The 15,764-nt window shown below is 32.2% G+C and overlaps 1 pseudogene; it reads left to right on the top strand.

Moving 5' to 3' along the window:
• The first annotated feature begins 14,247 nt into the window (after positions 1–14,247).
• Positions 14,248–15,298, top strand: LOC145050076 (eukaryotic initiation factor 4A-III homolog; annotated as a pseudogene).
• Positions 15,299–15,764: the final 466 nt, after the last annotated feature.

Genomic DNA, 15,764 nt, shown 5'->3' with positions numbered 1-15,764 from the left:
GGGTTTGTCCATAGATTTACAGGACGACGAGATCGAATTACTTGGTGTATTTTGGAGAAAGAGAGAGAGAGAGAATTAAATTTTTTTTGTTTTTTTAAATAACAAAAAACTTCATAAATAGTTCCACTTTTGTGAAATGACGGAAATGCCTTTCACTTAATGACCAAAAGCTAACGGAGTTAGTGAAAATGATCATTTGTTAAAAGTTTTGAAACTATAGGGACCATCTGTGAGGTTTTTAAAAATTAGAGACTAAACTTCAGATTTTCGGAAACCACAGGGACCATTTTTGAAGTTTTTTCTAATAATAATAGTGTTCAGAAAATAATAGATTACATATATGTAAAGGAAGAAATTAATGAAAGTGGTGTAGCCTAGTCGGCTAGAAGTGTGTTTTGTGAGAGGAAATACACTTGTTTAAGTTCGTTTATACTCAAATTTGAATGTTTTAAGGTGAAAATTCGTTTATACTCAAATTTGAATGTTTTTAGGTGAAAATTAATTGGTTATATACATATGTTCAACAGCTAAAGTGTGAAAAAAAAAGCATTCTAGCTTAATAGTAAGGGGTTTCGTTTACGTGTAGGAGGTCAAAGGTTTAAATTCCGCTTCCTTCGATTTTTCTTAATAAATTCATTTTTTTTCAAAAACAATTATACATGCTGACATGGCAACCAACATTAACGCCATGCCAACAACTTCTCCAACTTCGCGTGCCACTTACGTCGTTTACTTGCTCAATACGTAAAAAATGGTTGATCTGATTACATCAGTAGGTATCCTGGACCCTAAACTAACTCAAAATATTATAACTTTTTTGGAGATTTCCATACATATGACTACAATACATAGAATGATATCAGTCTCAAATCAATCAATATTATTATGTTTGTCAATAAAGATTAGATGACTACCACAAAAACAAACTGTACAATTGATCCAATTTTTGACCATGCATTTAATGTTTGTGAAAGAATCATCAAGCGGCCCACAAATATTACTCTTACCTTAAGTAAAAGAAACAAAAAACTTTGACTATATAGAAGCTCCCTATTCATCATGCCACACCTTAAAATTCCATGTATATCTATAGGTTATGGACAATGTTTAGAGAATGTCAACACACAACATACCACAATATTTAGTTGTAAAGTCTAATCTAACAGAGGAAGTGTTGGTGATTTGTTATCATCAATGTTATTTAAGTGTAATGGGATTACTTTTTGTGACCAGAAGTGATCTTGATAAATATTAAACAAGTAAGGGAATGTGTGGAATACATACTTGTTTAAGTTTGATCAATTATTAAAGTACATTTTTTACTACCGTTTTGGTGGTTTGTGAATGTTTTAAACTGTCATATGACAGTTTTCAGACAAGGATTTAAAAGTCAGTTTTGGGTCTCTTTTTTTGGTACTCACGAAATCATACCCTCTCATTTTCTTTCTTTCTCTCTGATTTAATCTGAGTCTTATCCAATTGAGGATTTGGGAGTAGCACCCAAATACTTCAATTTGAAAGTGATAATCACGATTCTCAGATTTCCAAGTGTCATTAAACACATATTTCTAACAAAAATCGAAGTAATCTGTGATAATGGAAAGTGGCGATTTTGTGAAGGATGTGACAAGCAAGTTTGTTAAGTTGGTGAAGTTTAAAGGCCAAGACTTTCGTAGATGGCAGAAGAAGATGAAGTTCCTCTTGACCACTATAAAAGTGGTGTATGTTCTGAGTACACCAATGCCAGTCTTACCAGAATCTGTTGAAGATGAACCTTTGGAAGCAACAAGAAGGAGATCAAAGTGGGAAAATGATATTACATATGTCGTGGTCATATTCTCAATGGTATGTGTGACTCTTTTTTTTTATATCTATCGAAATTTCGAATCTGCAAAAGAACTGTGGGATTCTCTTGAATCCAAGTACATAACTGAAGATGCTTCTAGTAGGAAGTTTTTGGTCGGTAACTTTATGGGTTACAAGATGGTTTACTCCAGGCCTATTGTGGAACAATTCAATGCAATGTTAAGGATGTTGGGACAGTTTTCTCAACACAATCTGAAAATGGATGAAGCCATTTCTGTGGCTGTGATCATTAACAAACTGCCCCCTTCCTGGAAAGATTTTAAACACAATTTGAAACATAACAAAAAGGAATTGACTTTAACTCAACCTGGAAGCCATTTAAGGATTGAAGAGTCCTTAAGGACTCAAGGACTTGATAATAATCCCAAAGGCAAGTACCAAGTTGCTTCCTCTTTTGTGAATATGGTGGATGGAGAAGGATCAAAGAATCAAAATAAGTCTAATGGAAAAAAGGATGTTTAAAGGAAATGATGACAAGTCTTCCAACAAGAAGGCTAAAGTGGTGTGTTGGAATTGTAACAAACCGGGTCACTTCAAGAAAGATTGTCATTTTCAAAAAGTAAATAAGGATGGTGTTGGACCAAGTGGATCCAAGGATCTAGGAAAGCAACAAGGTTAGATTTCTGTTTTCATGCAGAATTCTAAATATATTCAGAATTATATTTCTGTGATTTCTAAAGCATTTTATGTGTAGGATGATAATGTTGCATGGTGGGTTGATTTGGGAGCAACAAGTCATGTTTGAAAAGATCTATATTGGTTCAAGGACTTTCAACCAATTGAATATGGATCTGTTGTTATGATGGGAAATGTTGCAAGAAAACCAATCAAGGGAATATGATATGTTTTACTTACTTTTACTTCTGGGAAATGTTTGTGTTTGAAAATGTTTTATGTGTTCCAGGGATTCTGGTGAATCTCGTGTCTGAAATTGTATTAAATAATTATGGTTAGAAACAAATGTTAGAAAGTGACAAGTATATCTTGTCAAAACATGGTTCTTTTACTAGATTTGGCTATGTATGTAATGAAATGATTAGGTTTAATATTAATTATCCTTCTAGTGATAATTCTGTTTGCATGGCCTCTAGTTCTACTAGCAATAATTTTAATAAATCTGAATTATGGCATGCTAGACTAGGACACATTCATTACAAGAGATTAAAAGACATGTCTAAAATGAGTTTAATTCCTGCTTTTGATATGTAAAATAATGAAAAATGTAAAACATGCATGCTAACTAAAATCACTAGACAACCTTTCAAAGATGTTGTTAGCGAAAGCAAGGTGTGGGATCTTTTACATACTGATTTATGTGATTTCCATGCAACACCTTCCCTTGGAAACAAAAAGTATGTTGTTACTTTTATTGATGATGCATCTAGATATTGTTATGTCTATTTGCTATATTCTAAAGATGAAGCTCTTGATAAATTTAACATTTATATACAAGAGGTTGAACTTCATAAAAATGAATTAATAAAAGTCTTACGTACTGATAGAGGTGGTGAGTATTATGGTCCAACTTATTTTGAATCAACTTGAATAATACATCAAACCACAGCTTCTTATACATCACAACAAAATGGTGTAGCTGAAAGGAAGAATAGGACTTTGAAAGAAATGGTTAATTCCATGTTTTCCTATTCTGGATTAAGTGATTGGTTTTGGGGTGAGGCAATGTTAACTACATGTTACGTCTTGAACAGAACTCCAAATAAAAGGAGTAAGAATACTCCTTATGAACTTTGGTGTAAAAAGGTACCAAATTTGAGTTATCTCAAAATTTTGGGCTGTAGAGCAGTTGTAAGGCTCACTGAACCCAAAAGAAAAATATTGGGTGAGAGAGGTGTAGACTGTATTTTTATTAGATATGCTGAGCATTCCAAAGCATATAGATTCTATGTTTTATAATCTAATGACTCTGTGTCTGTAAACACAATGATAGAGTCAAGAGATGTTATATTTGATGAAGAAAGATTTACATCTATACCTAGACCAAGGGACATGATCATCAATCTTCCAGCAAGAGTACTACTCAAGCTGAAGATGTTTCTGGTGGTGCAAGTTTTGTACCTGAACCTAGGAAAAGCACAAGAGCTAGAAAAGATAAGTCTTTTGGATCTGATTTTCAACTATATTTGGTTGAAGGAACAAGGAATGAGGCTATATGTCAAGATCAATATTGTTTTAATATTGGGGAGGATCTAAAGACTTTTAGTGAAGCTATGGCTTCTAGGGATGTTCATTTATGGAAAGAAGAAATTCAGGATGAAATTGATTCTATCATGCACAACAATACTTAGGTATTGTCTGATTTACCTCCTGTTTGTAAGGCATTGGGAAGTAAGTGGATCCTCAAAAGGAAAATGATGGCGGATGGCACAATAGATAAGTATAAATCTAGATTGGTTATCCAAGGCTTTAGGCAAAAGGAAGGCATTGACTTCTTTGATACTTATGCTCCTGTTGCTAGAATTTCCACAATTAGATTATTGTTAGCTCTTGCAGCTATACATATCTTGTGATTCACCAAATGGACGTGAAAACTGCATTCTTGAATGGTGACTTGAATGAGAAAATTTACATGAAACAGCCTGAAGGGTTTGTGATGCCTGGTAATGAACATAAGGTATGCAAGTTGAAGAAATCATTATATGGTTTAAAACAAGCACCAAAACAATGGCATCAAAAGTTTGATGATTAGATTTTGTATAATGGTTTTGCATTAAACTAGGCTGAAAAATGTGTATATAGGAAATTTGATTCTTCTGGTAAAGGAGTTATAATTTGTCTAGATGTTGATGATATGTTAATTTTTGGTACCGATCAAGGTGAAGTTGATAAAACCAAGAAATTCTTGTCATCTAGTTTTGATATGAAAGAGATAGAGGACACCGAGGCAATTCTTGGTATAAGGATTAGAAAATGAGACAATGGGATTTCAATTTCTCAATCTCATTGCATTGAGAAGATATTGAAAAAGTTTAACTTTAACCACTGTTCTCCTGTTAGTACTCCTATAGATCATAGTCTTAAGCTTCTACCTAATAAAGGATCTCAGTGTCTCAACTTGAATACTCAAGGACTATTGGCTGTCTAATGTATGCCATGATTAGTACTAAGCCTGATATATCATATGTTGTGGGAAGGATTAGTAGATATACTAGTAATCCTAGTTCACATCATTGACAAGCTGTAAGTAGAGTATTCAAGTATTTGAAAGGGACCATGAATTATGGTTTAACTTATAGTGGATATCCTTCTGTTTTGGAAGGATATTCAGATGCCAGCTAGATTAACAACTTAGAGGATCACTCCTCTACAAGTGGCTGGGTGCTTCTTCTTGGAGGAGGTGTCATTTCCTGGGCATCTAAGTAACAAACTTGTATTATTAACTCTACCATGGAGTCTAAATTTGTTGCATTGTCTGTTGCTGGTAAAGAAGCTGAGTGGCTAAGGAATTTGATTTATGAAATTCCATTATGCCCCAAATCGATATCTACCGTTTCTATCAGATGTGATAGTGATGCAACCTTGGCTAAGGCATATAGTCAAGTGTACAATGGAAAGTCTAGACATTTAGGTGTTAGACATAACATGATTCGTGAGCTCATCATAACTGGTGTGATATCTGTGGAGTTTGTAAGAACTCAAATGAATTTAGCCGATCATCTAAAAAAAGGGTTAACAAGAGATCTTGTGCACAAGGCAACTACAGGGATGGGTTTAAAGTCCACTTAAAATCTTTTATATTGAGATACCCAATTCCCATTTAATATTATATTAGATGTTGAATTCGGTGTGGAAAGCTTGATATTTGAAGATTGGAACACATTATTATAATCATCCTAAGGTATGTGTTCAGTACTGCAAGTAAAGGAGGTTGAATTTATATTCTTAATAGTTCTTTTGAAAAATTGCATTTGCAGGTGCAAGAATAAAAGGACTACCTATATAAGCATGAAGTTTAGCTACTTCAAGAAGTTAGGACTTGGCTTTTATATGCTTATTGAAGGATGGGACACAAGCTAGTAAAATATAGTATCAAGTTAGAACTTATGAGAATGTAAACTGTTGTGTGTATTATCTTCATGTCTTCACTATGGATAGAAAGGGTTCACTCCTTAGTGACACCCTGATATTCGAATATTCGGATTGTATAATATACTAATGTGAAATTCAATCGTCACGACATTTCATTTATGCATCAGTTTGTTGGTGTTATGTTTCATTTTAAGTTAATCAAGATTACACTTAAATAGAGGAGGTTTGTTGGTGATTTTTTATCATCAATGTTATTTAAGTGTAATCAAATTATTTTGTATGACTAAAAGTGATCTTGATAAATATTAAACAAGTAAGGGAATTTGTGTAGTACACACTTGTTGTTTGATCAAGTATTAAAGTACATTGTTTTTATTACCGTTTTGGTGGTTTGTGACAGTTTTAAACTGTCATATGACAATTTTCAGACAAGGATCTAAAAGTCAGTTTTTGGTCTCTTTTTCTAGTAGTCATGAAATCATACCCTCTCATTCTCTTTCTTTCTCTCTGATTTAATCTGAGTCTTATCCAATTGATGATTTGGGAGTACCACCTAAATACTTCGATTTGAAAGTGATAATGATGATTCTTAGATTTCCAAGTGTCATTAAACATTTAAACCCATATTTCTAACAGGAAGCAGAAAATTTTGTTGCAATTTCCAAGGGGAGAATTCTTTAATAGAGTTCCAAAGAAGTATAATCCTAGTTTTGGTTTAGAACGTTGTGTCAGCTTCAATACATAACAAAGTGCAAAGTTGGTCTTAGCGAAGATTACAAATATATAGGAAGAAGCAAAGTCCAAACAGAAGCACATACACAGTTTAACATTATGAAGCACTATTCCTAGATGCTTGGGTATAAAGTATTATACTAGGTATCAATTTTTCAAAACTAACATAATCATCGTGTAAATAATAATTTTGAAAATCGAGGAGCTTGGTTAAAAAATTTTGCAGTATCAAAAGACCTTTATTAGAAAAAGATATTTGAAACATGCTTTGTACTTCAAAAATGTCGGAGTTTCACACACGCCGGTAATTTAGGCAATTTTCAAATAAGAAGGTCAATTTGTTATAATATCCCAATGACTTTTTTCGTATCACTTGTAGGATTTAATTTAGAGGAAAAAAAATACTACGTTTTGAAATTTATGATACAATGAGATGCTAGACACATTTTCATGTCTTTATACTTTTGAAATGATTTCGAATAATAACTTGACTAGGGAGGGATACATAATTAGAAGCATATTTTTGTATGTTCAATTATTAAAGTGAAATCTTGCACTAATTTTATTTCAATGGTTATTATAATATATGAAATAAAAATATCTTCAATCTTTTCATTGAATAAGAAAGAATTCTTGTTGTTTGATTTGAGGTGATCACACTTTGAACTCTTTCGTGATGGTCCCAAATTCCATTTTCAAGAATATTATGTTATTTCTTTTTCACATCCAATAAGAGTTTCTATTTGTGTGGACATGGTCATATTTGTAGTGGCGATTTAGCATATATCACTTTCTCTACGCATTGTGAGGTTATTTTTGTCATTTATTCAACTTATTACATGATAAGGAAAATATAGTCCTACACAAGGTGTGATAAGTAAAGTTTATGGTATTTTGTTGTGTAGCTATAATGGTATCATATTACCATAACGAATTTAACCCAACGCTATAGAGGATATGTTTTCTTTGTTGAGCTTATGAAAATCTATTCCACAAAAGACGGACATATAAATAGAACAAGGAGAAGCTATAAAACATTCACTTTGAACAAAGTTAAAACATGTGTAACTTTTGATTTAGAAGGAACTACAACAGCTGCTAGTATGAGCCTAGAACAGTCTTCATTGTAGTAAACATCCACCGTCGGGAATCGATTGTGTATGCTTCTTAACTTTGAGGATCTTTTGATTTTTAATTAGTTTCTTTTTTATATAAATCTTATGAAGTCAAATGTTCATTGGTTAAACATTACTTTTGGCAATAAATTCGATTTATCAAGAGTAAACTTTCAACATTTGGCCAAGCCTATCAAAAATATAATACCGGAGCGAGGACTAATAGTCTAATACCATATGGTGCGGAGGGCAAACCAGCCATTTCATCACGTTGGAAACAAAACAACATCGGTGCTGTGAAGGCGGAGAAACCACCGTGGGAAGAATATATATATATATATATATATATATATATATATATATATATATATATATATATATATATATATATATATATATATATATATATATATATATATATATATATATATATATATATATCGGTTTTTACATGGATGAACATCTATTGTGCGGGACAGTGTTGAGAATGCAATTTTGTGAGAGTGCCTAAGAGAATGGCTAACTTGTTTACTAACGTGAATACGTTAAATGTCACATAACTTTTGTTATTATCGGGAGCAGATCTACAGAGGAGATAATGGGGGCGGTGCCCTGAATGAAAAAAAAATTATAATGATGACCAGATAAAATTTTGATTCACTATATGTACATAAAATAGATGGCGCCCCTTAAGGTGATGTTGAAGATCACTATTTATCAACCGAGTGGGCTGATAAGTTCTATCCCTTCACTAAAACAACAAGAACTCAAGAGATGAAGTAGGGTTTACTGCTCTTGGGGAATACATTAATAGTAAGGAGAAGTAAAGAGAAAAATAAGGTTGTCAAATTAAATGCATTAAGCACAAAGCGAGCCGAAGGACTCCAAGTTTTGATGCTTTAACATTTTATGTCATTCTCATCTTTTAGATAAATTATTTAAGTCCACCTGCTTCTACACTTTTACATTACAACCACTTATCTTTATACAACTAATCTCAAACAATCCAAGTTAGTTTTTTTTATAACAATATAACTCATTTCAAGTTTAGGTTGCACAAACTAAATAATATTTAAAACTTTTAATACTTTTCCTCAACGAATGCTTGAAATGCATTGTATAAATCGATTATCTAGACAAAAATGTATGTTTTTATTTACCTACCATCTTGCACGTTTACATTTACGAACTTGATTGCTTATGGAATATCAATTTATTATAGGACTAATAACATAGAAGTTATGTTAATTTAATCAAGTCAATAGCGTCGTGGTGGGTCAAATATAAATGACATCTTATTTCTAGATCAATTTTTAATTGCTCTCAAAGGTGAATTCATGACCAATGGTAATTATTTTGAGAGGTGTAGAGAGTAATTTTTTGTTTTAGCCCTAATTTGTTTTTGATAAAGAAAGGTCCATCAATGATATCATTAACAAATTTACCCGATAACCAAAATTTTCCGATCATTTATTTTGTTATCTTATGCATGTGGGACATATACATGTTTAAATCTTGGATTCGTCTAGTACCCCTATGATCGAAATTCCTGGATCTGTCACTGGTTATTATTACACTGTAACAACGTAAATTTTCGAAACAATTTTTCATTTTTCAAACATAACATTTCTCACATAAATCATCTCAACTCAAGTGTATCAATTGTTATCACAGTAAAAAAAACACATCCCAAAATCTAAAATACATAATACATAATGCTCCATCAGTGTGTACAGATCATGCCGGCGCATTCCCGCGATCCTCGCTGGTACCTGAAATACATATTACATAACACGGTAGGCATAAATGCTTAGTGAGTTACCCAAAATACCACATACAACACATAAGCCACTCGAGGCTATAATTCGGTATGACCCTCTAGTCAATGTGTCTTAGCGGGACCCTCCAGGCCCGTAGCTCGTTGGACCCTCTGGTTCGGTCTAGCTCGTTGGACCCTCCGGTCCGGTCTGATCGAGGACCCTCTGGCCTCATGAGTCGTTGGACCCTCTGGTCCGGTCCATATAACACATAGCATACATATAACACATTGCACATCAATCTTAGACATACACATATACATAACACATAAGACCCTCCGGTCTACACATAGATACCACTCTAGGTAACGTATAGTGAGCAGACTCACCTCGGGTAACTCGGATAAATCTCGAATCTTGAATACTGATCTAGCCTCCGCCTAATCACATAAAAATTTTCATCTAAATAACAACAACTCTCAAAGGCTAGATTAATCCCCCCTTAATTCCTTAGAAGGGTAAAAGACCATTTTACCCCTCCAAGACCCAAAAGCCCAATTGTTGCCCAAACCCTAAAAGTCAATGAAAGTCAACTTAGTCAACGGTCCAATTTTGACCAGAATAGCCGAGTGCACTCGTGGGACTCGACGAGTTCATGAGCATCTTCTGATTCCTTCCAAGGTCTCACTCGACTCGTCGAGTTAACCTTTCACTCAACGGGTTACCACTAATCACGAATCGTGGGGCAACTCGACTCGACTCATCGAGTTCTTTCATGGACTCAGCGAGTTTCCTCCATGGAAAGTATCAAATGACCTTCTAAGGTCAGATCTGTTTCTCTAACTTATAGATTTGACCTTTAAACACCCAAAAGTCATGTAAAGGTCTAAACTTTATGCCCATACAACACTCATTTGGCTCTATTTGATGAATTAGCTCTTAATATAACAACCAAGATCCAAAACCCAAAAGGGACTGCATAAAGCTGAATGATTGGGACTCTTTGGACCTCTCAAGGTCTAGATCTAAGGTCTATTTCTCATTGGGACTTCTCATGCTTCTTATTCCAACTCAAGAAAGGGTAAAAAAACCCTTGGTTCAATAAGCCTACATAATAAAGAAGAAAAGGGTCGAATTGCTACCTCAAAGTGAAGCCTCCTTGCTTGAAAGTCTCAGGACAACAACCTCCTTTGGTCCTTTTTGCTGGATCACTTCTCCTCCTTAGCAAAATCACAACAAATGGCTCAAGATGGCTCTCTCTCTCTCTCTCTTTCTCTCTCACTTCACACGCTAAAATATGCTAGGATTCTTTTCTCTAGAAGGGTGGCCGCAAATAAAGGCCATAAGGACCCTTAAATAGGACACAAGGCCAAGGATTTAGGGTTTCTACCAATAGCACAGACTCGTCGAGTCCATTCACTAACTCGTAGAGTCCACTCATTAATCCGAGTCATCATTCGCGATCCTACTCGACGAGTTAGGGCAACAACTCGTCGAGTCACTCCTCATACCTCAAATAAATAATCAATTGACCATACCTGAGAATCCAGATGTTACATGCACATTCTCACTAATTAAATCATATATAATAGTAGTATGAACATTTTTGTATGATTCTTATTCTGTCAAAATACATACAAAATATAAGTATCAAGAATAACACTTTTTTATATGATATTCATTTTGTCAGAATATGTATAAATGATTTAATTAATGAGAATATGTGATAATGATGATATTTATGTGAGATAAAATGTATTTACATTATCAAACAATATATTTTCTTGGTTATATTAATAGAATAACACTGTTAACACACGTTCGCACAATAGATGTCATCCATATTTGAACCTAACTATATATATATATATATATATATATATATATATATATATATATATATATATATATATATATGGCTAGGTTCATGTGTTTCTTACATTTATTGTGTGCTAGAATGCACCAATAGAAATTAAGTAAAATTAAATAATTATTTAATTAAATAAAGATAGATATTAAATGATTTCCATAATTGTATGTATATTAAATGATATCTATAATTATAATTCTCTTTTTGTGGAAACTAATTAAACTCATCTTTAAAGTCAGCAATAATATTCTTTCAAAATGAATTCACATCTAGGTTTTTATATATGGGTTTGTGTTTTGTTTATGGATCCACTCACTTAAAATAGAACAAAGTTGCATGGAATATAAAGAACGAAAGTGTATTCTACTAGAATACACTCTCATTCTGTTAGAATATATTCTCATTCTTCTAGGTTAAACTTTCATTCAGCTAGAATACACTGTCGTTCTCTATGTTTAAAGCAACTTTGTTGTATTATGAATTAATGAGTCATGAAACAAAATACAAACCCATACATGAAAACGTAGATGCGAATTTATTTTAAAAAAAATATTATTGCTAATATTAATGACAAATTTAATTAGTTTTCATAAAAAAAAGAATTATAATTATGGATATTATTGAATATACATATAATTATGAAAATAATTTAATATATATATTTATTTGATTAAATAATAATTTAATTTATACTAAATTCTTATTGGTGCATTGTAACACATAATAGATGTGAGTAACATTTGAATATATATATATATATATATATATATATATATATATATATATATATATATATATATATATATATATATATATATAGGTTCATGTTCATTTGAGACTATGCTAATTTTGTAAGACCGTGAGATCAAATCTAAAAATAATTTAAAAATGCAAAATAAAAGGAATAATCCAAAAGCTCTTTTTTTTAATTAATATTTTCAAAACTTTAATTAGCTAAAAACATATATAAAAAAATAAAAAATAAAAAAATTACCATTTTTTTTAAAAAATAGGTGAAATATTCTAATAGAATATTATATTGTAAATATTCTAATGTGATTTTTAGAATATTAGAATATTATACTAGATTTATCAGATATGTAGAATATTCAATTATTCAACTAGAATATTTAAAAAAAAGTATTTTTTTTTAATTTTTTTGGTAACTTTTTTTATTTTTTTTGGAAAATAAAAATTCCGAAAATAATAATTGAAAAAAAAAATTCGAAAATTTTCAATTATTTTGTATTTTAAAAATGTCTTTTATTTTATCTACCAAATGAATGGCTGGGACTGCGTCTCACGGTCTTACAAAATTAGGCGTCTCACATGAATATATATATATATATATATATATATATATATATATATATATATATATATATGTATATAGGAAAATTGAATATACCTTACAACACTATATCAACTTAGGTATCCGAACCTCAACATATCACATCGTTTTGTATCATATATGCATTGTAATCGTCTAAAGTTCTTAAACTTTACTTCGTAACTTGATTTACTTCCATGATTTTCAAGAATTTTACCAATATCTTTCTCTTACATAATCTTCTTTTGCAACTATAATATATATTGCATGACATGTATTCGATAGAAAGATGTGATGTAAGGGAAGAAAATAGTGAAATTCCAAAAAGCTTGGAAGTAAATCAAGTTAGAGGTTGTAATTTAAGAACTTTTGACGACTACAATGCAAATATGATACAAAACAACGTAGTATGGTGGGGTTGAATACCCAAGCTTATATACTACTGTAAGGTATATTCACTTTACCCATATATATATATATATATATATATATATATATATATATATATATATATATATATATATATATATAGGAAAGGGAACCTCCCTAATGAGGGTTTCCGGGGCAGCTTTCGTCCACCGACTAATCCCCCGCTGCAAACATAAGCCTTTTCCTCATGCTCTGGAGTCACTGCAGCTGAACCTCCATGACCACAAGGGCTAAGTGGTGCCATGATTTGAACACGAGTCAATAGGTTATCTATCATATCTTCCACACGTCTTACCAAGTCACCACAACCCAAGTGGTTTATATATATATATATATATATATATATATATATATATATATATATATATATATATATAACCCAAGATAAAATTCATTACTTACTTATAGCTTTATATAAAATGTTTGAGGGGTTGTATAAACAAATATGGGTGGAACACAGTAACTGTTTAGTGATATTGTCCCACTCTTTTAAGTTATAAACAAAATTGCAAAAATGGTCTATGTGGTATTTATTTTTTTTCTGGTTTTTGGTCCAAACCACGACTGTTTTGGATTAGTGGTCCTTTTAACCATGTTTGAATGTGGAAAAGGTCCCCCTAAATTAACTCTCGGTACTTAATCTGTTGTTAATCCCCTCAAGTGCCTCCCATGTAAGGGTATATCCATCTTTTCTCGTTTGAGAGACCATTTGTGCAAAGAAATGTCAATGCCTCATTTGAGGGACCATTTTTCAAAGAAATGAACTTTACCCAAAAAAATCACTCAAGCTCTTCACTTTGAAATCATTCATCGTTAAACCCTTATTTACCGCTTTACCGCAACCCTATGTTGTTTCCACCGATCAGTTCAACGACCACCAACGTGAAATCATTTGTGAAAACATCTCCCGTTCAAAAACCTATTTTCTTAAATCCTATCCTTATTGTGTCTCTGCCCATGACGTCCAGTTTCAAGTTTCAGGAAAAGTGGAAAGAAGATGGAATTTGGTTCAACTTAATTTCTCCTAATAATAATCAAAAACCTAAGTGGGAAATCATTTGGGTTGAAGATATACAATAATGAGTGTGTGAGTGGATGAAGATGGAGGCGACCAATAGCGTTGAAGAGAATGAAACCAGAGGTGTTATTTCGACGGGAATAGGCTTAATTATTAAGGTACAAACAAACTCTCTCTCAAACAACAGTCTTACTACTTTTATTTCATCATTTTTTTCGTGTAACACCCGGGAGAGTCTCTGACATGATAAAGAGAAAAATATTACAACCAGGATCCATTAAACTACTAATTCTCATGAGTTTTCTATCTTTTGTATTCCCTTTATAACTATTATAAATACTTCCATCTTTGAGACTTGAAGTAAACCCATAAATTGATGTATTTGAATGTTTTAAGCTTTTAACAAGATGAATCTGGTGAAATGTTGAGAAAATGTTTTAAGGATCAAATTTATGATGTCTATCGTTACATTCCAGTAGAGCTTCATGTGTGTCTAGTGTCTGCTACTCTTCCAAATGAAATACTGCAGATGACTGGCCTCGTTCGAATCCTAGTCAAATGTGATGAACTGACTCTTGAGGTAAGACATCCTAATTTCATAAAGATTAAATATCCTACTTGTCAAGATATATATTTTTTTTAATTGGTTGTTTTGTCTAACAATGGCAGGGAATAAAACAATTATTTGTTGTTGTAAAAAGAGAAAATTAAAAGTTTGATACTCTATATGGTCTATATGATACTCTTACAGGCTGTACGTTTTTGTAACATAAAGAGAAAGGTAACCATTAACATATTATCATATACGTAGTGGAATTATTTTGTGTTTTAGTAATGAATTCAGGGTTTGAATTCCAACTTTTTTCTAACTTTCTTTGTACTAATATAGGTGGAGACATGCCACGGAAGGATAGAGATGCAATAATGGAAGAGTTTTTGATATGGTGTTGTGTCTTGATTACCATAGATGTGTGGGTTATGGGGTTGGATGTTTTGCAGGGTGTTGCTATTAATTTTATGAAGACAGATGATATCAAGATTTTAAGAGATATAGATTAGTATTACAATACCCAAAATGATGAGATTCCAATGAATGTGACAGATTTTACTTGTTGGGATATTTGGAGTCATTGACGGGGGAAACAATTTAAAGGGGATATACATATTTTTTCTTTGCAAAAATGGTCTCTCAAATGAGAAAAGACGGATAAGCCCTCACGTGGGAGACACATGGGGGGGGTTAACAACAACAAAGTAATGAGAGTTAATTCGGAGGACCTTTTCCGCATGCAAACATGGTCAAAAGGGCCACCAATCCAAAAAAAATTTATGGTTTGGCCCAAAACCCAAAAAAAAAAAATGCATACCACAGAGACTATTTTTGCAAGTTTATATGATTTATATAACTGATTTAAGTAAAAAAAAGGAAACAAAATGTATTCTTATCTTTTTAAACTTTAATTATTATGTCAGTGTTCTTATAAATTTTAAAATTGTGGTCTCAAACTATAATATCCCCTAATATAATAAATAAGTAGATTTTTGCCAGGTGACATTTCCTAAGCCCTCCCCAATCGATTTTCCCACTTAAAATACGAAA

This window comes from Lactuca serriola, chromosome 5, assembly GCF_051521515.1.
Source record: "Lactuca serriola cultivar US96UC23 chromosome 5, Lser_US96UC23_V15, whole genome shotgun sequence".
Lineage (NCBI taxonomy): Eukaryota > Viridiplantae > Streptophyta > Magnoliopsida > Asterales > Asteraceae > Lactuca > Lactuca serriola.
This window is presented reverse-complemented; position numbering and strand designations above follow the sequence as displayed.